Source organism: Bos javanicus, chromosome 6 (assembly GCF_032452875.1).
Source record: "Bos javanicus breed banteng chromosome 6, ARS-OSU_banteng_1.0, whole genome shotgun sequence".
Taxonomy (NCBI): Eukaryota; Metazoa; Chordata; class Mammalia; order Artiodactyla; family Bovidae; genus Bos; species Bos javanicus.
The window spans coordinates 100,925,966-100,952,098 of NC_083873.1; the positions used below are offsets into that span (position 1 = coordinate 100,925,966).

At 39.3% G+C, this 26,133-nt stretch overlaps 1 protein-coding gene across 6 annotated transcripts in view; it reads left to right on the forward strand.

The window, feature by feature from the left end:
- ARHGAP24 (Rho GTPase activating protein 24) overlaps window positions 1-26,133 on the forward strand; it is a 914,624-nt gene that overhangs the window by 669,642 nt on the left and 218,849 nt on the right. The window contains exon 1 of one of the 6 annotated variants that reach the window (XM_061420703.1): window positions 10,585-10,871. The exons of 4 other annotated variants lie outside the window; for them this stretch is intronic. The gene's annotated coding sequence lies outside the window, so the exon portion shown is untranslated. Of the gene's footprint in view, window positions 1-10,584; window positions 10,872-26,133 lie in introns of those variants that run through there. One more of the 6 variants, XM_061420707.1, reaches the window with a different exon arrangement.

Below are 26,133 nucleotides of genomic sequence, written 5' to 3' on the forward strand. Positions count from 1 at the left end.
GGTATCTCTAATTTTATTGAAGAGATATCTAGTCTTTCCCATTCAATTGTTTTCCTCTATTTCTTTGCATTGATCATTAATAATCATTGATATATAAGGAAATATGTTATTTATGCATTGGAAAGGAATCAAAATAATATGGGGAAAAAGTCTGACTTCCTTGTATTTGTTGGCCTTGAATCTTGAGGTCCAATGTCAAAGAATTGATGGGCACTTTGTTTTTATAGTTTTCTGAACCATGCTCATGTATCTAGGAACTTGTCAAGGACTACAGCACAGGGAGGAGCCTTCTCTATTTATTTCCAACACTCTGTCTTGTAAATGTGGATTCATTCTTTCCTTGTTAAAAGTGACAGTGTCAGGAAGCAACTCTACACTTCTGAGAAAAATCTGTTTTTCTGTATAAATTCAGTGGTTTGGGGAGCCCAAAGAAGCTTAATATTTAAAAACTATTAAGCACTAGGTGGTTCAACATTTTGTATCTGATGACTTTTCCCATAAGAAAATCCTAATAGTCCTCCTATTATGCCCTAAAAAATAAAATGTTTCCCCACTGTCTATGTTTTTATTCTGGAAAATCTTTAAAAAAAATCATAATTGTGGTTACCAGTGCAGTTGTTTCTTCAATAACTGGCTGTTTTAGTATTTTTATGATGCAACAGATCTTTAGTCCTCATAGATGAATAAACCTTAAACAAATATAAAACATATGGGAGATAATTATCTCAGAGGATAGTCCAACTTCATATCTGAAATAACCCCTGATGTACTCAAACTAAATCCTCTCATTTTTTAAATAGGAGAAAACTAAGCCCCAGTGTAGTCAATTGTTTTGTCCAAGGTTGGAAACCTAATTAATTGTGGCTGATATCTCCTGTCTGTACCTGAGAATGTTTACTTCCTGTGCTATGCTCACCCTTCCTTTTGTCCAGCTTAGTAAGGAACTTTGCCATATAATAAAGGATAGTTTCATCTAAGAAAAAAAAAAAAATCTAAGAAAAAAAATGGATTTTTTTCATCTAAGGAAAAAAAATGGATTGAGATTCTACTCAATTTGGTGTTATTAATATTGATTCTGTTATGGTTAATGCATTGAAAAATAAGGCCTGTGCTTATTTTGAAATAATCAAAATAGCTCAGGGCACCCATCGAGACTAATATCTTTATATTTTATAGCAAAAATGTGTATGTGAATACATTACTTTTTATGGGATACCAGATACTGGTCTCTTAGATGGTTAAGAATCCACCTGCAATGCAGGAGACCTGGGTTTGATCCCTGGGTTGGGAAGAGCCCCTGGAGAAGGGAAGGCTACCTACAACAGTATTCTTGCCTAGAGAATTCCATGGACAGAGGAGTCTGGTGGGTTATAATCCATGGGGTTTCAAAGTTGTATACAACTGAGCGACTAACACTACTATTACTAAACACTGTATACTTGCTGTCTGTTACTGTCTTAAAATGAAGTGTAATTTTTATTGTTCGACATCATTTTTTAATACAATAAACTATGGAACTAAAAGGATTATTATATCCCAAATGGTTCAGTTGATCTGACCCTTGTATACGTATTTGAATACCTTGTCCAAGTTGTATAAAAATATTTTTTTCAATCTTGACTCACTTTAAGAGCCAGTTACTTTAAAACCAATGACCTCATTTTTGATAATATCATCATCTGAAAGACAGGTTTAATGCAAACCTCTAGGTAGGATGGTGTATATCCAGGTTTGTCTATAAGAGCCCTAGTTTTTATCTGCTATCCCACTGTAATTAATCAGTGCCTCTTTTTAATCTAAGAGTCAAGTTTTGGATAGTGAACTATATGGTTATCCTACCTGTAGTAGCTGCAAAATATGCTAGAGAAGGAATTCCCTCTTCCAACTTTAAGGCAAATCTCAGCATTTTTTTTTCCTGTTTGAGCTGTCTGCCCCTTTCTGTTTTCAGTGTCTCAAGAGTTTTGCCTCTTCCCTTCTAGACTCATTGAAGCTGATTTGTCTTTCAAACTGCATTGTACTCAAAACTCAGTATTTGATTTGATTGAACTAGGATATCTGCCAAGTCGACTTTCATTTTGGTTTCAAATGGCTATCCTTCTATAGAGTGTGAATAAATCTTTCAGGCTTAAAATGATTAGATTATCAAGAGGAACTTGATGAAGGTTCTGTGCTTTTGCAGGGAGCAAAACATACAGTTTCATAGACACAATGCAAATATAATTCTTTGTGTGTTGTATGCCGTGTTTATTCACTCACTGACTTCCTGAAGCTCTTTGAGCTGTAGCCCCCAGGTTCTGCTGTCCATGGGATTTTTCAGGCAAGAATACTGGAATGGGTTGCCATTTCATTCTCTAGGGGATATTCCTGAACCAGGGATTGAACCCATGTCTCCTATATTGCAGGCGGGTTCTTTACCCTATTAAGCTATTGGGGAAGCCCATTGTTTGTGTTGAATTTCAAATCTGAACATGCTTATAACTAAAAAATCTAAACAGTCTGCCTAAGTAAGGAATCTTCTAAGATCCTGCCAAAGTATATTCCAGTCTCTTCAATCCTAGTCACCAAAGTTTAAAAAGGTATCCAAAATCTATGATCTCCTAAAAGGGACGGACAATTCAGCGTAAAAAATATGATATTGTAGCCATGGGAACATGAGTTCAAATTCTATCACTCTTCTAAGTTTGGTGCCTCGGCTTACTAATCAGCAAATGGATAGAATTTATAAAAAATGTTTTTTGTATAATAAGGATTTACATTTTCATGCACATCTAACACTGTATACATTTTTCTGTAATGATTTTATGGACATTTTGGGAGTAAGTTTGTCTATCCTATATCTTCCTACCTATGGAACAATTTCAATATCTTTTGAGATCATCTCTGTCTTTCCGTCCCTCCAGACCATCACAATGTCTTACAATGGTATAGTAGTGTCCTCTTAAGTCGTCCTTTAGGTCACTTGTTCCTAAATTCTTTTTCTACTTAGCAGTCTAAAACCAAAATAGCCAATGTTTAAAATCCTTTAGTAGCTATCCACAACCTTCAGGATAAAGCCTAGGTTCCTGACTCTGGCTTTTGTCTTTGTCTGTATTTCTTTCTGCATATTTTACCCATTACAGTATGTTATTCATTCTACCTTCCAGCTCTGTAGAACTACTTGAAGTGGCCCAACTCTATCCTTATCTCCTGCCTGAAATGTTAGTCTTTTTCCTTTCCTGATGCACTCAAAGTATTTCTTAGTTGCCCCTCCTCAAGGAAACCTTTGGTCGTGTCCCTTCTTATAGTGCCACGTGTGTTCATGCTCAGTCGCTCAGTCATGTGCAACTCTTTGAGACTCCATGGACTGTAGCCCACCAGATTCCTCTCCCTATGGGATTTTCCAGGCACAAATACTGGAGTGGGTTTCCATTTCCTTCTCCAGGGGATCTTCCTAACTCAGGGGTCAAACCAGCATCTCCTGTATTGGCAGGTGGATTATTTTTTAACTACCGAGCCATCAGGGAAGCCCTCCATTGTGTTCTCTTATAATTCAGTGTTAATTTCCCAATAGTCAGTAGACTTCTTTCACCTCCAAGATCCCCTATGTTGGATTTTGTATTTTTCTTTATACTCAAACATTGCACACTATATGAACTTAATAAATACAGGCTTCAATAAACTGAAGAAAATAAAGAAGTAAAGAAAGGAAGAGAGACCTTATTTCCCTAGGGAATTCTGTATTCTGGATACAGAAATATTATCATACCATGATATAACAAGGGATTATTATAGAGACCTCATCAGTTCAGTTCAGTTCAGTTACTCAGTCGTGTCCAACTTTGTGACCCCACGGACTGCAGCATGCCAGGCTTCCCTGTCCATCATCAACTCCCGGAGCTTGCTCAAACTCATATCCAATGAGTCGGTGATGCCATCCAACCATCTCATCCTCTGTCATCCCCTTCTCCTCCCTCCTTCAATCTTTCACAGCATCGGGGTCTTTTCCAATGAGTCAGTTCTTCACATCAGGTGGACCAAGTATTGGAGCTTCAACTTTAGCATCAGTCCTTCCAATGAATATTCAGGACTGATTTCCTTTAGGATGAACTAGTTGCATCTCCTTGCAGTCCAAGGGACTCTCAAGAGTCTTCTCTAACACCGCAGTTCAAAAGTATCAATTCTTCGACACTCAGGTTTCTTTATGGTCCAACTCTCACATTCATACATGACTACAGGAAAAACCATAGCTTTGACTAGAAGGGCCTTTGTCAGAAAAGAACTGTCTCTGCTTTTTAATATGCTGTCTAGGTTTGTCATGGCTTTTCTTCCAAGGAGCAAGTGTCTTTTCATTTCATGACTGGAATCACCATTTGCAGTGATTTTGGAGCCCAAGAAAATAAAGTCTGTCACTGTTTGCATTGTTTCCCCATCTATTTGCCATGAAGTGATTGGACCAGATGTCAAGATCTTTGTTTTCTGAATTTTGAAAGCCAGCTTTTTCACTCTCCTCTTTCACTTTCATCAAGAGGCTCTTTAGTTCTTCTTCACTTTCTGCTGTAAGGGTGGTGTCTGCATATCTGAGGTTATTGATGTTTCTCCTGGCAATCTTGATTCCAGCTTGTGCTTCATCCCATCCAGCATTTCGCATAATGTACTCTCCAGGTAAGTTAAATAAGCAGGGTGACAATATACAGCCTTGAGGTACTCCTTTCCCAATTTGGAACCAGTCCATTGTTCCATGTCTGGTTCTAACTGTTGCTTCTTGACCTGCATACAGATTTCTCAGGAGGCAGGTAAGATGGTCTGGTATTCCCATCTGTTGAAGAATTTTCTACAGTTTGTTGTGATCTATACAGTCAAAGGCTTTGGCATTGTCAATAAAGCAGAAGTACATTTTTTTTTTGGAACACTCTTGCTTTTTCTATGATCCAAATGATGTTGGCCATTTGATCTCTGGTTCCTCTGCCTTTTCTAAATCCAGCTTGAACATCTGGAAGTTCTTGGTTCTAATACTGTTGAAGCCTGGCTTGGAGGATTTTGAGCACTACTTTGCTAGCATGTGAGATGAGTGCAATTTCGCGGTAGTTTGAACATTCTTTGGCATTCCCTTTCTTTGGGATTGGAATGAAAATTGAGCTTTTCCAGTCCTGTGGCCACTGCTGAGTTTTCCAAATTTGCTGACGTATTGAGTGCAGCACTTTCACAGCATCATCTTTTAGGATTTGAAACAGTTCAGCTGGAATTCCATCACCTCCACTAGCTTTGTTCGTAGTGATGTTTCCTAAGGCCAACTTGACTTCAGACTCCAGGATGAGAGACCTCATGACTTAGCATAAAACCTTGTCGAAAGAAAGCAATAAAAAATATTTGTAGCTTTGATTTATTGACTAAATAAGTGACACCTATGTATTTAGATTAATATTTAATCTTAGTCCATAAGAAAATGGCATTTTTTTCCAACAGTTATTTATATGATGCTATTTTCCATTTAGTGGCAACAGTGTTCTGGCAAGGGATTTTCTCTACATCATTGTGTCCTAGGGGACAACTGCTGTGTGTGTGCTTGGGAAAAATCATTTTCTTCCTAACAAGGAATCCCCCTGTGTTTGCCCACCATCACATTAGCATGTTTCTTTTTTAAAGAAATTTTTTTATGTGGACCATTTTCTAAAATTTGTTATTGAATCTGTTACAATATTACTTCTTATTTATTTATTTAACTTCTTTTTTATTTTTTTTTTTTTTTTTTTTTTGAGCAGAGCCATGAGGCATGTGGGATCTAGGTCCCCAGTCAGGAATTGAACCCACACCCCTTACATTGGAAGGCAAAGTCTTAACCACTGGCCCATCAGGGAAGTTTCCCTTTCAGTACCTTTCTGATGTGACTGGACCCAGCATGTGTTGAGCCAGTCTCATCGTCCCACAGTGCATCTGAGCCCCAGGACCCAGAGGCTGACTCACTAGAACAGGTAATTAGGAAGCAGTAGGAGAGGAGATGGAGGCAATCCAATTCACAGCTCACTGGAGAGCTCTGAATCAGTGTGGAGGAGGACTGAGATGGTGGATAAGATTATCTGTGAGCTCAGCTCTCTAAAATTACTTAGTCTTCCCCCTTTTCATTTAGAAAACATGTGTTTTGAATGCAAAGATTTAGCTTCTTCTCCTGAAGAGTTGGCAGCTGAGATCAGTTTCTTGAAACCACCTGGAAAGGATAGAATTTGTTGTCGGATATCTGCTGTTTAAATAAAGGCAGTTACTGTAGAGTTTAGGAAACAAAGGAAATATCCGGAAGCTCTCAGGACCTTCTAGCAAATATAATCCCATACCTAGTCTGGTGCATGTATCCATAAAGGATATTCTGGCAAGTCAGAGGTATACTCTGGCCTTTGTGTTAGGAAAATTTAAGGGCTTGGAGTCCCCTTGTGTAGGTACAGTTACATACCTAGAGCCCAATAGGGGCTCTTTATTTCTGAGATGCCTAGCTGCTGAGCCACGAAGAGATTTTCAGGGTTCCATCAGTTGTAAAGGTGGGTTGTCTTCGCCCACATGCTTGTGGACTTAGGTTAGATGCTTGTTGAATGAAGAGTAGTAACCCAGGCAGGACTATAAATAATTCATTCAAGAAATGTTGATCAAAGACTTATTTTATAGTCGACACTGTTCTGAACACTGGGAATGATGAGGTTTAAAAGAGCCAAAATCTTATTGTTCTGATCTTATTTGTAACTTCTGATACATTTCTGATAATATTTTATAATTAAGTTTATAAAACTTATTCTATTTGTTTTAAATCAAACAATAATTGCTTCACAAAATATTTTTTGTTTTTTGTTTCTGCCAGACAGCAACTCAAATCAATCAATCAATATATACATAACTATATATGTGTATATATATCGCCTCCCTCTTGAACCTTCTTCCCACCCATCTAGGTCATACAGAGCACCAGGCTGTGCTCCCTGCATTATATAGCAGGTTATTCTAGAAGAGATACAGTGAACATATTTAAACTAATTGAATGAATGAATAACTAAAAAAGAACCAAAGATAATTTTGGATAGTGGTAAGTGCTGTGAAGAAAAACCAAAGTAGAGAAACAAGGTAGAGAGAATGTGTGTATGTGGTCGGGAGGATGGTTAACCAGAGTGGTCAGGATATTCTTTTTCTGGAGAGGAAGCATTTAAAATGGGCTCTGAATGCTGAGAAGAGAATAGTTTTGTGAAGATATGAGGAAGGCACTTTCTAGACAAACGGAACAGCATTTAGAAAAGTGGGAAAGATAAATGGAGGCAAAATGATGGAGAGCCTAGGAGGCTGTGGCTAGGCATTTGGATTTATACCGAGGGCCATGGGAAATCATTGTAGGGATGAAGCAGAGAATGAAGGGGAATTTTTGGACAGTGTGAACCAGGGGATAATGGGAAACCCTTGTAGGAATGAAACGAGGAATAATGGCTAATGACTGAAGAGTGAACCAGAGGATAATGCGAAACTGCAGGGAATGAAGGAGAGAGATGGTGGGAACCCGTTGGATGATATAAAGCAGGAGATGATGGAAACCAACAGAGGAGATGAAGAGGGGAATGGTGACTCTGGCTGCTGTGAGGAGACTGGACTGTGAACAGAGAAGGCAACATAGCAAGCAGGAACTTGAACTAGTTTAAGAGGGTTGATGCTTGAGATTTTTATGTGCGTCAGTCTCCTGGGACAGTTAAAAATGTCCACCTATGAAAACTCTTCCCAAACACAAAATAATCTAACAGCTGTTCACGTGATCACTTCCCTTCCCTGCTATCACAAAACTGCTCTCTGGGATTCTTTAGTACAAACCTTCTTCTAATGTTACTGTAAACCTGAAAATTGAGAGGAGGATACCGAGAGTTTGAGAATTCCGATGGCCTTGCCTGTGTTAATACAGTCTGCCCTGGAGTTCACCTCTGCTCTAAGTGCTACTCCCATCAGTGGAATTCAACTCCATAGATTCCATCTTCATAACACAGTAATTCTTCCCCCCTAAACTTACCTAAGGGCTCTGAAATTCAGAGCATGCCCAGAGTTGGGCAACCTGGAATAGGTCCAAGGGACCTAAATATAAAGAGAGAGGATTTTTTAAAATGATTGTATACCACTGTGTTATTTTAGATAGTGCTAAATTTCACATATTGACAGCAATTGCTTCCCTCTCAATGGGGACAAAGGAACAGGGTTATGAATTACAAAGTAAGTTTGAGGGCCAATTTCCTGTTGCTTGCACTGGTCACCAAAATTGCTGGTTCTTTCTTTGCTTACCCTATTTTGAGAGACTTTGGTTCCTGAAATCAGTACCTATAATCTATTGTCTGTGACTCAACCCACTTCTGTTCTAAACAACCTGCGGGTACGTGACTTCTCTCTACACCTTTTTTTCCCCTGAGTCTACTCAACAGCCCTGAATCACCCTGACGTCAGTCATTCCATCTGAATCTCTGTGCCTCCTCACAGCCTACTTCTCCTTTAAGGTTTTACTCACACTTCCTTCCTGCCCCTTCTAACATCCCAAAGGCCAAATGTTCAAATAAAGAGTAAAAGCTTAAGAAGTAAAGGAAAAATATGGAAAAATTTTAGTAAACCCAAGGAATACACATCTGTGTGTCAAACTCTTGTCATATTTGACATATTAGTGTTAGGTATAAATGTAGATTAGATGTTAATGTCTGTGGGGTTTTCGTTTTCTTAGAGCTCAATCAAGCAAGATTAATTAAGAACAAAAGGAAAATAGGATCTACCATTGTGTCAAGAAGCACAGAGTATGTTTTACAAGATTTCTCTCTCAACATTTACGTATTCTGAATATCAACTGTTTATTTGTCAGGGTTGGAAGATTTATATGGTATATGTTAATTACTCAACACTTTGGAAAATGTTTTTAAAAATCTAATCCAATTTTCATTTTAAAAAGTATACTTTTGCAATTATTTGTTCACAATTACATTGCTTTCTGCCAAAGACCAGGACAAGCATAGATAAATGGAATCTTAAAAGTAGACAAGCAATATCAAAACCAAACAGTGAATTTCTGAGATAAGGAATGAGTAAAAGTTTGAAAATGGTCTTTAATGGTCTGAGAATTTAGTTAATTGTGTCTTTGAGTCATAGCATGTAAAGTTGATTTGACATTAATATTTTAAGGAGTCATGTCAAATAGAAAGATCAGTAGTGACCAGAGCAATTTTAGCCTGGGCCACTTCATATTTTGGCTTATCTGACCCTAGGATGGATGTTTTTGCGAGTGAATGACTCAATGGGTAGAATGTAAGTAAATGTTGGGCACATGGTTGATGCATGGGAATGAAGAAAAACATAAGTTATAGAAAATTGGCCTTACTTCCCATCTAAACCCTTTGATTTTATTTGAAAATTATGCACTTCTCTGAAAAAGCTATTGCTTGTCAGTTATTATATTCCACAAGGGATGGATGAGGTAGCTTTATAAATATTCAATTAATATTTGTTTAATAAGTGAATGAATTATTTCAAAAGAAAACTTTAAAAAAATTATAATAAAGAAATCATCCCTTCAGTTCAAGAAAATAATTTCTCATATATAGGTAGGAAAAGTGATGTGACAGATACCAAATAAAAATTATTGTGATGTTTATCTTATATTTAACAAAGTATATTAAAAAGTCATAGTCAAGAATAGCTGACTTCCCTGGTGGTCCAGTGGTTAAGAATTCATCTTCCAATGTAGAGTGTGTTGGTTTGATCCCTGTTGGGGGAGGTAAGATCCCGCATGCCTCATGGCCAAAAACATAAAAGAAGAGGCAGTATTGTAACAAATTCAATAAAGACTTTAAAAATGGTCCCCATCAAAAAAATCTTTTTAAAAAGTGATCAAAAAATAAACTTGTATATATGATGAAATTTTTTTTAGACAATTTAGAAGCAGAGATTTTTGGTAATAATAATGTGTTTCTGATTCAAGAGCCAAGTAACTACTTACTCTAACAACTGTCACAGCTCCATCCTTTTCAGGAGTCCTCTGTAAGGATTAAAGGATATTCATAGCCCCTGAAAAATGGCAACTCCTGAGACATAAAAAATATTCTGGAAAATCAGCAGAGGAAAATATTATTTCCTAAATATAGAAGAAATTAGACATTAGAGAGAGAGATGTTCAATATTAAGGACTGTGAAGTGGAGGGAAATGCTTTTTTCTGAGAACAGGTGGTTCTGACATTGTATTACTTCTTGCTGCCAGCTCGTGTGGGTATTCTACAAGGATGCAGAGGAAAAAGGTAAACCATTTCCCCTTGGGTACAATAGTGTAATAGAAAAAGCCTTGAACTGGGAGTTGTGAAATCCAATAGCTATTCTTAGCTGACACATATGAGCTTTGTGAGTGACTTTGCACAAAGCGTATTTTCTCTAGGCATCACTTACATTATTTATAAAGTGAAGGCATTGGGCTAAATTATATTTAAGATCCTGATGTGCTTTCTCTGGTTCTCATTTTTAAACCCCCCCCCCCACTTTTTTTTTTTTTTTTGGTCTATTTCTAAATGCTCAAATACTACATTATTTAAGGTATATTTCCTGGCAGTGTTTTTTTTTTTTTTTTTCCTTCCCTCTCTGTCTCTTTCTTCAATATATGGGATAGGAGGATACTGAGTAAGTCTGAGGGGAAGGAGGAAGAAGATTTGCTACAGGAAGGATTTCTATCCCCCTCTACAAGAAAACTTAATACAGCTACCACCGCTTTGAAAGGAATGGTTTATGTCCCAACAGCACTTTCCAGACAAGCTCTGTACTTTTTTGCCAACAGAATTAACTTTAAACTGAAGTCAGTAGACAGTTAAACAAGAGTCGACACTGGAAACAGCTGTGAGTAGACCAGACCAGTTACTTATAAGGTACTGTTTTTTAACTCATAGAAATCTCCTTCAAGGTTCATTTCTTTCAGGCACAAGTATTCTGTGGTCATCTGACCTTTTTCTCCCACTTTGCCTCTATTCTGAGAGAAAACACACTCTTAGAATATCTTAGCTCTTGAGTGTTTCAGTATTGTTTTGGAGCTGTTGTTGGTTGAAGCTGCTAAGATCTTGTTTTGCTTTTAGGAAACTAAGAATTGTTGTTATTTTATATTGAATCTTAGTTTAGTTTTGTCCTTTGTTGACTCTTGTCATGGGTGGCTTTTATGTTTTATTGATCAGGTTGAATAAAGCAGGATATGCTTTAGTATTACAGAATGTACAGAATGCTCTTGACTTGGGGAAGAGGGGCCGAGGTTGGTTAATCCATTGTCAGCTTGAAGTGCAGAACCTATAGAGTCAATCAGATAAGGGAACCAGCACCGGGCAAGCCCAGGCCCTTAAGCTGTCTGGATCAAGTCTCCCTGACCTCATCACAGCTTGGTGTATCTGACCTGGAAAACATGAGTTTTTAAACTGGAGTTTTATCTTTAGGTTGTTTCTATACTTGTTCATTTTAACCCTTCCTTCCCTTTACCCCCATTTAGTTTTACAAATTCTGGTAAACTTTCTTTTTTTTTTTTAATTTTTGGATGAAGTTTATCTTATTAAGTTCGTCCACCTTAAAGGGACAGCATTTCTAAGAGTGATATCTGCTATAAGAGTTCAAATCACTGAGCTCTAAAGGGGTTTTCAGAGCAGAAGAGGAGTAGCCCACCTGGCAGTGGAGTGGACAGACAAGACCCCATTTACCCCTGTCATCTGAGATGTCCCTCTTGCCCCAGAGGCCTGGTTAGCTAATACTATATATAGTATTCGCTGCTGGTCAGTAAACAAGTAACAGAGAACTAAGGAGTTTTCTATCTATGGACTTTCCAGAAAAGGAAGCTTAGAAGTTTACTACTGAAAACTCCTAAAGTTTAGAGAGAATTTAGCCAATTTTTGGAGAGTTATCTTTCTGAAATCTATAATAATATGTATGTGCTCAGTTGTATCCAACTCTTTGCAGCCCCATGGACTGTAGCCTTCCAGGCTCCTCTGTTCATGGGATTTCCCAGGCAAGAATACTGGATTAGGTTGCCATTTCCTCCTCCAAGGGATCTTCCCAACTCAGGGGTAGAACCCAAGTCTCCTGCATTGGCTAGCGCATTCTTTACCACTGAGCCACCTGGGAAGCCTTAGATATTTTACTGTCTCTCTGGAGAGGACTAAATTCAAAGTTTTGTGAGTTTCTCAGTATTGTCATCATGAATACACATCATAGATTTATTCTATAACATAATAATACTTGCGGGGCCTGTTCTGTGGTGTGTAAGGCCATCCTTTTTACGTCATAAGGTCACATAATTACTGTGCTTTAAAAAATTGTATTATTTTTATGGGACTTTTTATTCTTGTGTTCGTCATTCATTTGGAACTGTGATCTCTTTACCTGCTGGTGTGGACAATTTGTATTCCTCTACTAACTCTCTTCAGCTTCAACCATCTCTTTGTAATGATCATTTCATTTGTGCTGTGCACAAGAAAACCAAAAAACAAACAAGTTTATTAAAAAAAAAAAAAACATGGAAGGAATGAGAGGCTATAACTTTATCCGAAGACCCAAGAGAACCTTGTATGAGGAAAGTGCAGAGCCAAAGTGCACAGACATGGTGACATCTATTTTAGGTGCTTAGGAGGCTTTTGGTTTGTGTCCAAACTCTTAGTTGTGTTCTGTAGTAGAAGTTGCCATGGAAGTGGCTCTGGGATAACTACCTCATTCCTACATCAGATACAGAAAGTGCTGTTTGTTTTCCTTTTTACACAATTACCGGAGGTATGTGTCAAGGAATCAGTGACTAACCAATTTCAAGGGGGCTATAATATTAATTAGTATTAATCAAATACTGGGCTTCCCAGGTGGCACAGGGGAAAAGAATCTGCCTGCCATGCAGGAGATAAGGAGACGAGAGTTTGATCCCTGGATTGGGAAGATCCCCTGGAGAAGGAAATGGAAACCCACTCCAACATTCTAACCTGGAGAATTCCATGGACAGAGGGGCCTGGCAGGTTACAGTCCATCCATAGGGTCACAGTAAGTTGGACACAACTGAGCATGCGTGAGTGGACAAGTACTAAGTACATTATTTTAGCCTCATTCACACATATGCTGTTCACATGCATGTGTGTCTGAGAAATAGCATAATACTGCTTGGTAGAAAAGAGAGAAAAGGAAAAATGATCATTGTCATCTAGTCTCTGCTGTTCTTCTGTGTGCTGATGAAACTTCAGGGAAAAAAAGAGGAAAGTAAGGCTAACTGTCTCCATTATATCTTGGTTTTTAAAAACTGCATCTTTCTCTTATTTACAGATTTTTCTAAGCTGAAAATGCCATAAAACATTGAATTTAGTAGCTGAATATATGTTTTCTTATCTTCCCACATTTTTTTATGTAGTGCATTTCAGAGCAAAATGGATCACTGGTTTCTCAATGATCTTGATCATTAATTCTGTTTGACACAAGAAAGAAATTAAAACTGGATATGTTAGACAATACGTGAAGCTATAGATTGAGTCCAGAGTAGTTCTACATTCCAGCTTTAATAAGAATCCACTGCTAATTCCTTGATCATAGAGCTTTATAAAGAATTACGCTGTGAGGTCTTTTGTATTGAAGGCCCTTTTCAAACTGAAACTATTTAAAAAAAAAAAAAAACAGGTTTCACCTAGTCGCTGTGGAAGTTGGTCCTAGGTGTAAAAGCATTTTGTGATATATATGACAAACTCTTTCTGTTTGAAACAATGAACTAGGGACTATCTTTTGTTTGCAACAGCGAATTTAGGGTCTGCGTAAATGTAGAAACATTATCTAAAAAGTAGAAATTTTGCTTATTTTTGCCCCCTACTTTTAGTTAAATGGCATGTGTTATTTTCAAATGGAAAGAATACTATGTTAATTCAGTAAAAGTTTTCTCTACTTGACTGTTTCAGGTTAATTAAAATTTAATTTTCACATTCATACCTAATTAGAAAATTTGACGCATGATATATATTATCACTGAAAACTCAGTGTCATTAGGAATGCACACTTGGGAAGGTTTCTATTTAGAAAATGACTCTTAAAATTAGTAAAGAAGGAAAATTTGAAATAAATTAACATGTGACAGTGTTCACTGATAATACCTTATGTGTCTGCATGCATACCCAGTTGTATCCGACTCTTTGCAACATTCTAGACTGTAGCCCACCAGGATCCTCTGTCCATGGGATTCTCCAGGCAGCAATAATGGAGTGGGTTGCCATTTCCTGCTCTGACCCAGGAATCAAACCTGCATCTCCTGAGTCTCCTGCACTGGCAGGCACATTCCTTACCACTGTACCACTGGGAAGCCCACAGTGCCTTATAAGGATCCTTTTTTTTCACACAACCTTGTGAGAATTCTCCAGAAGTAGTCAAAGCTAGCCCCTCTTAAACTAGAATTCAGTGAGCAAGATGTATGCTTTCCAAGGGGCTGTCAAGCTTAATGCTGTAGGATGTGAACTAGAGAGAGAAGCTACTGATATTTCTTCAATTGGTGAACAGAGAGATAATTGATTTGTTCTGATAAAAATCTGCATTTAGCTTATTTTCAATTGCAGCCTCTCAGGAAAGAAAAGATGCTCAAACAGCAGAACTATATCCTTATATACTGGCCTTTTTTGATGAACTAAATCAATACTTCTGGACAATTGAAGAGGTGATGTGGTTAAAGACTGAGATTCTTTTGGTATGTTTTAGTGCAATAAGTGGCTTCCCGGGTGGCTCAGCATGTAAAGAACCTGCCTGCAATGCAGGAGACACCGTTGACGTGGGTTCAGTCCCTGGATTGGGAAGATCCTCTGGAGAAGGAAATGGCAATCCACTCCAGTATTCTTGCCTGGGAAATCTCATGGATAGAGGAGCCTGGCAGGCTACATTCCATGGGGTCAAAACGAGTCAGACACCACTGAGCAGCAGCAGATCTAAGTGTCTGTTAAGTGAATATAACTTAAAAGATTGTTAACAAATACATGATCCAAAAACCATATATATTTTACTTCATATTTTATTACCAAAGTGTTTGCTATTTAGTTCACTGCTGGGGCATGCTAAAACATGAAAATTTCATTATATAATGCCATTTAACAAATTATGAAATTGCTGTTAGCAACGAGTAATTTGGAACTGTAAATTGCTATGAAGAAACAGCATCGGGTGCCTATTGTCAATAATAATTTAAAAAGTAGAGTTGGAGGACATAGAGGTATCAGCCATTTTCCAATACCCCTTTTTGGTTTGTTGATTTCGCTGAAAGCATTGTGGAATTGATAATGCATTTGCTAGAAGAAGATGCTGCTAGCATTTGCTGTATTAATAGTTGGGGGGTGGAAACAGAAGAATAAATAAAAATGGCTGAGTCTAAGACAATTTTACAAGCCAAATATTATTTTGGTAAGCTTTAAACAAAGATTAGATAAGTTACAAAGATCTAGGTAAAATGCTGACATCTTTCCAAATTAACAGGGCTTCCCTGGTGGCTCAGACGGTAAAGCGTCTGTCTGTCTGCAATGCAGGAGACCCGGGTTAGATCCCTGGGTTGGGAAGATCCCCTGGAGAAGGAAATGGCAGCCCACTCCAGTATTCTTGCTTGGAAAATCCCATGTATGGTGGAGCCTGGTAGGCTACTGTCCATGGGGTCGCAAAGAGTCAGACACGACTGAGTGACTTCACTTCACTTCCAAATTAACAAGAAAATAATAATAATTCTGGGCACTTTTCATTTGTCTGTATCTTCTATCTCCAACCGACTTGCTTTTGAATATGTTTAATATCAAGCATATCTTCTGTAGTCCTTCTCCAGAGCACAGGGCTAGTCCATCAGGAAAGTTAGCACCCAGAGGTCCTCCTCCCCACTTGAAAACATTTTAAGTAGAGTTGAGTACAATGGAAAAGAAAGTGACCTTCCTGTAAAACATTAAATGTAAAATACCTTTCCTAACTCACAAAGGAGTTAACTATTACGAGGATTATAAAGAGAATGATAATATAAAAGGAAAATAAATTGTCACGAATTTCACTCTCCAGTAGAGTAATTCCTATTGTTAGATTTCCTTCTGTATCTGTGTTCATAATATGGCACCAATATTTCGTTTCACCTTATTTTTACAAAATCAGCTTCACACTGCAAATTTGGACTCCACCTTTTTCATGTAAAATTTTATTGGCAACTTTTTCTATATCTTCAGAACACCTTGGAAAACAAATAATTGACAAGGGTATAATCCTCTGTTCTATGACTATCCCATACATAATAAAACACACCCCTCCCACACTGTTGGGGACCTGCATTGTTTCAGTGTGTTGTGTGATAAATAAAATAAGAACAAGCATTGATTTACATATGTCTTTTCTGCTCATTTGGTTCTTTTAGAGCTGCGATGACTTAGCAATGAGCAAGTCTAAATCCTTCGTTTTACAGAGTAGGGGAACTAAGTCCAGAAATATTACTCATTTAGCATCCAGGCTTCCGGCTTTCAGTCTTATTTCTATCTTCATCCAGAAGAAGTAATGACTGGATGATAAAATTATTCAGGGGCAAGAGGTGAAAGCATAATTTCCTCCTGTTGAGTAAGAGGTCAACCATGTACCCTATTCTCTGAAAATCCTCAGGGAACGGAAGCGTTCTCATACTAAAGAAGGAGCTCAAAATTCCATGCCAGAAGTCTTTATTACACAAGGGGTGATAAACATATAACAGCTATGGGAACATTTTTAAATAGCTGTCGTTTCATTAATGAGTATTTGCTGAAGCATTTCCTGGGCCAATGCTGTTTATGGAACTTTTAAACAAAATATTTATGAAGATGAAACCAGGCTTTGCTTCATAAATTATGTCCTTTTACCTGTTCCTGTGCTTTTCCTCAGGGCACAACCAATGTTCAGGCCTCTGTTACACTGAACAAACACACACTCAGCTTTCTCAACCAAGTTTTCTCTTTTTGGTGCCAAGAAAAATTTGTATTTTCTGTCTTTGCTTCCTCGCCTCCCTCTGACTCTGTCAGTTCAGTTCAGTCGCTCAGTTGTGTCCGACTCTTTGCGACCCCATGAACCGCACCACACCAGGCCTCCCTGTCCATCACCGACTCCCGAAGTTCACCCAAACCCATGTCCATTTCGTTGGTGATGCCATCCAACCATCTCATCCTCTGTCTTCCACTTCTCCTCCTGCCCTCAATCTTTCCCAGCGTCAGGGTCTTTTCAAATGAGTCAGCTCTGCACATCAGGTGGCCAAAGTATTGGAGTTTCTGAGTCTATAACTCTTTGCAATTGGACATTTATTTCTATCACAATACTGAAAATCTCTCAGAGGTTGCTAATGATGGCTGACTTGATGGTTACATCCAACAGCTTCTTATCTTCGTGCCCACCTCCCCCTTGCTACCGTTTATACTGTTTACCTTTGTGCTCTCTTCTTGAAATACTTCTGTCCTGGGGTATTAGGGATCTGATACTGGCCTGCACTTCCATCCCTTTTTTCTTCACTCTCTTCAGAGGTCTCCTGTCTTCTTGCCGCTTCCTGGTTCTGTGTTTGTTTTATTGTTTGATTTTCCCCTATTATACTTTCTTCCTCAGAGGACTGCATCCAGTCTCACAGCTTCAACTTAAAGCCCAATCTAGAGGTCAGGTCAGCAAGATCTCTCCCAACTCATCCTTTGTACAAGTTGTTTTAAACGCCCCCTTCCTCTGGATTCACAATGCTTTGTCTTAGCAGGGAACTGGGCTGTATTTTAGTCCCAAATTGACTGTACGCAGTATCGAAAAAGGTATTTTTATGTCGGAAAGGTATATTTCGTATGTAGACTCAGTCATTTTTAATGAGTGGGGGACCAAGCTGGGAATTCCTACTTCTGTTTCTTTCCCGTACTAGATTCTGAGGTTTACTATGGGAACCCGCTACCCCCATTCCTGTGCCAGTACCTGTCTGTATGACATCTTCACTCCCGGCCAGTGACAGATGGGCCTATAGGCGTGTTGGCTAATATAAGCAAAATGGCCATAATATCCCCTTTTACTTTGAGCTATCTAGGATGAGGGTTGGTAAACTACAGTCCATAGGCCAAATCTGGCCCTCTGCCTGTTTTCATAAATTTTCTTGGAACACAGCCACGCCATTTCACCTATATATTATTTCTTAAGTAGTTGCCCTGCTGGTCAGAGCCCCCTATACAATACCTGTTTCAGGTATTCTAGTGTTTCGAACTCAATGTCTTTCCTCCACTCAAATGAGTCCTTCATCTTTATCTTCTTCCTCACTTCCTATACAGCCAGGTGATGGTGATTACAGGATTCAAAAATATGTATTCTCAGCATTTTCTTCTCATTGTTCTCATGGGCACCATCTTCCTCAGAATTTAATTATTTCTTCAGTCCTTTACCATTCTAATCCACACCATTGGCAATTTAAAGGACATATCTATGTATAGTCTTCCCCCCAACTAATTTTTCAGTGAGTTCTTAGTAGAAGATTAAGAGCAAAGGCTATGGAGTTGACTTTCAGGAGCTGAGGCCCCAACTCTCGTACACTTTGCATGTACTATCCTATGCAAGCCACTTAATATTTGTAAGCTTTCATTTTCTCACATAAAAAAAGAGTTCCAATCATGAATAACATGTATGTGTTCTAGCTAGTGCTCTATACACTTCCCATGCATTCCTTCCTTCATTTCCTATGCAAAAGAGCACATTTTATTAGATTTATATTGAACATTCTTAAAAGGTGAAATCCAATTAATCTTAAAGAGACTGGCTTATTTATTCTTCTTGAGTTCCTTTGGCTTAATGAAAAAACCTACACTAAAGTTGGAAAAGAAAGACCCTGATGCCAAGAAAGATTGAGGCCAAGAGGAGAAGGGGACACAGAGGATGAGAGGGTCTAATGGCTCACCAGTTCGATGGGCATGCGTTTAAGCAGACTCCGGGAGGTAGTGAAGGACAGGGAGGCCTAGAACACGGTGCGGCAGAGAGTCTGATGCAACCAAGTGACTGAGCAACAACCCAACACTGAAGGCAAACCCAAATAACACCAGTGCTGCTGCTGCTAAGTCACTTCAGTCGTGTCCGACTCTGTGCGACCCCACAGATGGCAGCCCACCAGGCTCCCCCGTCCCTGGGATTCTCCAGGCAAGAACAGTGGAGTGGGTTGCCATTTCCTTCTCCAATACATGAAAGTGAAAAGTGAAAGTGAAGTCGCTCAGTCGTGTCCGACTCTTTGTGATCCCATGAACTGCAGCCTCCCAGGCTCCTCCATCCATGGGATTTTCCAGGCAAGAGTACTGGAGTGGGGTGCCATTGCCTTCTCTGATAACACCAATGACCTTAGTCTAATTGCAAGTGGTGATGAGTGTGTCATTTTGTTTTGAGACAAAGGCATTCTGGCCTCACTTTTTTCTTTTAAGAAAGGAGAAGAAAAGTTAAACAATTATTTTTCCCTTTTTGATAACCATAAACTACATGGTGCAAATAAATACTTTTATATTGCTAGGTGGTTTTCTTTATTCTCTACAACTCAACCTTATAGTCACAAAGCAAACAAGTGGAATAACCAGAAGTCTACCCAGGATTTTTGATAATAAATTTCCTGCCTCATTTGCATCAGTTCAGTTCAGTTCAGTCACTCAGTCTGACTCTTTGCAATCCCATGGACTACAGCATAGGCCTCTCTGTCCATCACCAACTCCAAGAGCCTACTCAAACCCATGTCCATCACATCAGTGATGCCATCCAACCATCGCATCCTTTTTCAGTCTCCTCTTTCACTTTAATCTAGAGGCTCTTTAGTTCTTCTTCGCTTTCTTCCATGAGGGTGGTGTCATCTGCGTATCTGAGGTTATTGTTATTTCTCCCGGCAATCTTGATTTCAGCGTGTGCTTCATCCAGCCTGGCATTTCTCATGATGTACTCTGCATAAAAGTTAAATATGCAGGGTGACAATATACAGCCTTGATGTACTCCTTGCCTGATTTGGAACCAGTCTGTTGTTCCATGTCCGGTTCTAACTGTTGCTTCTTGTCCTGCATACAGATTTCTCAGGAGACAGGTCAGGTGGTCTGGTATTCCCATCTCTTTCAGAATTTTCCACAGTTTGTTGTGATCCACACAGTCAAAGGCTTTGGTGTAGTCAATAAAGCAAAAGTAGATGTTTTTCTGGAGCTCTCTTGCTCTTTTAATGATCCAGCGGATATTGGCAATTTTATCTCTGGTTCCTTTGCCTTTTCTAAATCCAGCTTACTGCTTATCTTTTTTTGAATTTAAGAATCCATGCAGAGACATAGTCAAATTTAAGCAGAAACACTCCACAGTAACGATTAAGGGTTTTCAGGTGTCTTTGAGGAATATTATTTCACTATATTTTTAACCTAGAGCAATGGATTAATGTGGTTTTTCCAAATTGATACATGCCTGTCTCTTTGGGTACACACACTGACCATTTGCCCTTGTGCCAAATATGAGTTTTTTTTTAAAGGTATGCTAGTGTCTCCTTTAAGGCTTTCCCCTAGAGACCATGAAATCATTCCTGTCAGAGGACTTAGGCTCTTTCTTAACATCAAAGGGTTCTGTGGTTTATTTCATTTCCTTAATCAGCTCATTAATTACTTCTAAATGGAAATTGCACAAATCATACAATAAGGAAGTTGGATGGGATCTTAAAGATCTTGTCATTGAGCCTGCACATATTTCAAATGACCAAAACAGTTCAAAGTAGGCTAAGTGACTTTCAAATGACCAAAACAGTTCAAAGTAGGCTAAGTGACTTTTCCATGATCATAAAGCAAGTCCACAACACGTTTCTTCTGGAAGAACATCTACCTTGCGTTTATACTGGCAACTTCTTGGAATATTGATTGAAATGAACAGTCTCAAACTCACAAAGAATAAGCCTGACTCTTCTCTCCCCTTTTCTCTCTTTCTGAGTCAGCAGGAATTGTTAGCATCCAGTATGTATATTGGGGCTTCCCTGGTGGCTCAGAGGTTAAAGCGTCTGCCTGGAATGCGGGAGACCTGGGTTTGATCCCTGGGTTGGGAAGATCCCCTGGAGAAGGAAATGGCACCCCACTCCAGTACTCTTGCCTGGAGAATCCCATAGAGGGAGGAGCCTGGTAGGCTACAGTCCATGGGGTCTCAAAGAGTCAGACACGACTGAGCGACTTCACTTACTTAGTATGTATATTAAGATCCATCTCTTTTTCATTCCTGGGAGCTGCTTTTGGGTAAAGAAAGCCTTCCATATGCTTGATATTCAACTTCTTCAACTTCTGAAATGCGAATGAGTGATATATGTATAGCAAATAAAATAATGAAATTTTTGTGAGTTATCTGCAAAGTGCGACTCCCAGTGCTCCACAGTCCTCTCTGAAGTCAGGCTCTATGCCAGAGATAAACTCGTACATTTCAGAACGTATGAACTTTATGTTATACAGTTTTGAAATATGACAAACCAGGGGGTAGAATGGATTGGGAGATTTGGGTTGACATATATACGCTGTTGATGCGATGTGTAAAAAAGATAACTAATGAGAAACTTCTGTATATAGCACAGGGAACTCCACTCAGTGTTCTATGGTGACCTAAAAGGGAAGAAAATCCAAAAAGTGGGGGTATATGTATACATTTGACTGATTCACTTTGCTGTACAGAAGAAACTGACACAACATTGTAAAACAACTATACTCCAATAATTTTTTTTAAAGTAATACTGGAGCAAAAAAAAATTATGAAAAACCAATCTCTTATGAACACACACAGAGATTGGGGGAAAAGACTCGAGATGATGGACTTGATAAGAATGATTGTTTCCCTCCCTCCCCTCAGGTTTGTCTCCATCTCTGCCACTTTCTCATATATGCACCTGGCATTAGCATCTCTGCAGTCTCCCCTCTGCATTATATTCTACACAAGGTGGGGTCTTTCAGCCTAGAAAGACAGTTGGTCAGTCCTGTCTTTCCAGAAATCAGTACTTCCCTCTTCTGAGATTTTCTCCCTTGCCCCATCCCTGCACTTCAACTCTACAGCCCTCTTCATTGGCCTCCATTGCTTTGCATTTTAACTTCTTATTTGCTAGCTTACTTTCCTAGCTCCACTGCACTGTAAGCTCCTGGATGCTTTTGTCTTATAGATTGTCTGGCCAGTGTGCAGCACATTGCCTGACGCACAGATGCCAGATTTAGGGGCTTGGTATTGCTCTAGTCTTCTTGTTACCAAGGAACATAAATCCTGTGTAAGGTTTTCCCACACAATGGTATGGAAAGGCTGGGCCAGGCTGTCCCTCTAGACATCTGGTCAGTCCATTGGAAAATAAAAAAACACAGGCAAAAGACCATGAGCTTGCTTCTTTTTCCCTCTGGATATATTATTCCAGGTTTTTCCTCTAAATATATTTTATTCCACATTTACTCAGATTTTATGATAAAGTTGATGACCATTTTTGCCACTCAGGTTAGGGTCAAGGATAGTTTCATTAAACTTTTACAATTTTAGCTTCTTCGCCTTTTGTCAGAATTTCAGCAATCCCTATATATGATGGAAGCTTAGACTCAATGTTAACGTTCAAGAAATATTTTTAGATATTCATTCATGGTCTGTTCTCTTGTACTTGCTCAAAACTCCTTTGTTTTATGACAAATATTGCCTCAGGAAAGGCCTAATTTGGAAAGAAGTGTTTTAGATATTTTTGTTTGTGACAGCTTTTGAGTTTCAAAAGGTAACTTCTTAAATCCTCAGGTTCAAAATAATGACAAAAACAAAATAAAGCAGACCTTTTATCCCATCCTCAAGAGCAGATGATGATTCTCATGGTAGTGGGACCAAAGGAAAAAATTAAAGGAAAGCAGAGGGGCCTCAGATGCTTGAAGATGTGGGCTCACCCACGTAGGGGCTCCATGCTCTGGCATCCTCTCTCTCACTCCCTGAACCAGGTACCCTGGAGACAGACCTGAAAACCTGGATCATATTGGGGAAATGTAAGAGAGGGCTTCCAGGTTGCACTAGTGATAAAGAATGTACCTTCCAATGCAGGAGACATAAGAGACACCTGTTCAATCCCTGGTTTGGGGAGATCCCCTGGAGAAGGAAATGGCAACCTACTCCAGTATTCTTGCCTGGGAAATTGCACTGACAGAAGGAGCCTGGCAGGCTATAGTCCATGGGGTCGCAAAAGAGTTAGACTAAACAGGAGCAGTGGAATCTTACTGACTTAGTGGGATCTTAGTGACTAAACAGGAGCAGTGGAATCTATAAATTGCTTCCTATATGAAGTGCATGGAAGTATAAAACTGGAACCAGTTTTAGTGCTGTTCTGCCTGATGCCAGGTCATTAGACACGAGTATTTAGGCAGACATGTCCAAAGCATTCTCCCAGCTGATCCTTATGCTGTAAATGCAGCCAAGAGGGGAAGAGAAGGAGCGGCGTGATGTCAGGAGTCGGGACAAAGAGGACTTAGTCCCAGGGCACGTGGACTGACCTCCAGCAACAGACAAGAAAGGAGGAAATCAGCATTTCAGAGAAGCCTATGTGGGTAGTGCATGGTGACCATGGACCACATCCCCACTCTCCCTCGTCCCAGACATGGAACCCTAAATGTCCACAACGTCATATGGCTTCTAGGAAAGGGGGGGATCCTGGATTAACCACTTGACAGTAACAAAGAATAAAGAAGTTTTATGTTGTGCATTGGATTTTATAGAACTCCCATTCCTCCCTTCTACAGAAATCATTTTTTAAACCAATTGCTCTTTCTCGTCTACGTTACCATAAAAAATACTAGTGTGGAAATACTGTTTGTTTTCATTTTAAAAGTCTAAACTGTGCTTGTTTTTCTTTGAAGTGGGAGGGAGATCAAGGTTGGAAAGACAAAGTATAGGATGTGACGTTTGTAGGTCTTGAGCTCCGCGTAGAGGTGAGAGGATTAGGGAATGAAAAGAAAAATCTTATAGGAGAATCTCTACATGAGACAGCTTCATAGAGCCTCATATTTTAGTTTCCATCTCATTCAAATTCTGATCTCTAAGGACCGGAAACATCTGTTATCTTTCTGTTCCTTATTGATGTTCTCTTAAGGGACACAGAGCAAATGCTGAAATTTTAGTAAAGTGCTCAGGATTGTTGCCTGTCAAAAAGTACCTTATAAACTGAGTTCATACTGGTAATGAGTGATCCTTACCCAAGTTCTTAAAACACAGCTAAGCTACAAAAAAAAAAATCTGCTCCAAATCTGTAAGAGATTTCTCTGTTAGAGAAAGGAAAAAAAAAAGCCACTGACTGGCTTTCTGAGTAGTTTATAGTTTACTCAAAGAGTAAAGGCTGAATCTGTACTTGCCAAGGAGTTCCTTGTAAAGATCCTGAGGAGTTCTTTTCTCCTTTTAATTGGAGGATAATTGCTTTACAATGTTGTGTTGGTTTCTCCCATACAGCAACATGAATCAGCTGTAAGTATACATATACACCCTCTCTCTTGAGCCTCCCTGAGGAGTTCATGATGCAACTTACTGATGGGAGAATTTTCTAACTCATATCTGTTTAGGTCTTCATGGGTCTTCTGGGACGTCTATGGGACTCCTTGGCCAAAACTCGATAACTGCCTATGTATGGCCCAGTTTCTTACTATTCATTGTGCAGATGGAAGAGAGTGGCGTGCAGAAGTAGACTTGTGTGCATGGGTGGGGCAAGAGATTAACCCTCCATACACAGGCAAATGCAGGCTCTGAACAAAAATCTTTTCTGAAAGGCCAGACACTGCATCCTCCAGGTTAAGCAACATTGAGGTATAATCTGGAGAAGCAGTCAGCATCAGGGCTACCAGAATATGGCAAATGAGGTCTGGTCAGTCAAAGAGAATACGATGGCAGGCAGTCAAAGAAGAGGGATGCCGAACAGGTCAAGCAGCCTTGTGTTTTCAGGGAAATCGGTCTGCAGATTGACTGGAGTTCATGAAGAGGACTCTTCTTAAGAGTAAAATGTAAAGTAAGATGCAGGCTCCTTAAGCACCTGGGGACTAGACATTAGATAGGAACTGAGACTCCAAAAAAAAAAGCAAGAACTCAGGTTACAATAGGAGATCTCAAATCTTTGGGGCAGGGCTAGCAGTGAGTCACACGGTAGTAGAGAGAAGCATATGACCAGTGTTAGTGATCAGAGAAAACCAGATATTCTGTAGGGCTTTGTCTATTCTAGGGCTCCCCCGGTGGCTCAGTGGTAAAGAATCTGCCTGCCAATGCAGGAGATGCAAGTTCAACCCCTGGTTCAGGAAGATCCCCTGGAGAAGGAAACAGCAACCCCCTCCAGTATCCTTATCTGGGAAATCCAGTCCATGGGGTCACAAAGAGGCAGACAGGACTTAGCGACTCAACAACAACAACAACCATGCCTATTCTGGGCTTCTGATGTTTTTGATTGACTACCAGAAAGTTGTAGGGGATGGGGAAGTTAGTGCAGCTATTTCAATCCATTCCCTATAGAGGCTGTTCCTGGAGATTATGATGGCCCACCTTCCTTAGGTATAATGTCAAGGATTCTTCTAAATCCCCGTGGGAAGTCCTATTAAAGTGACATCAGCCTGACACTTTCTCTTCCAAGATTACTACATCTTGCTTTAAGATCTAAATAAGGATGTTTTCTTGTCTGAGTTCCTGGCCTGTCCTCCAATGCCCTGATGTTAATACTCCTTTCTCTTGTTTTCTCTCAGGAACTCTTGGAGTATAATATTTCCTTTAGCAGGTGTAAAAATCACCTGAAGAACCTAAAAAGCAGATTTCTGAGCCTTTGTCCAGAGTGTCTGATTCAGTTAGTCTAGCTCAAGGCCCTGAAACAGGTATTTTAACAAAAACTCCAGGTGATAATGATGCAAGTGGTCCATGGGTCATACTTGAAAAGCACTGCTTTAAGTCATCTAAATACCTTAGGGATTTTGGCAATTTATTGGCTCTATTACAGCTCTCAGACTATCTCTTGCTCCCCATGTAGCAGCACAAACCATTCCTTATCACGCCATATGTCTTGGTTTTGGATTAAGAAAATGGTCCCCATAACATTATCCAGGGCCAAAACATTGAGAGTTTTAGGATACAATTCAAAATTCAAGATAGATTGTGTTTTGACTGTCTTTAATTTTGTTGTTATCTACAATTGAAGGGGCAATTAATTTTTATTGAAAT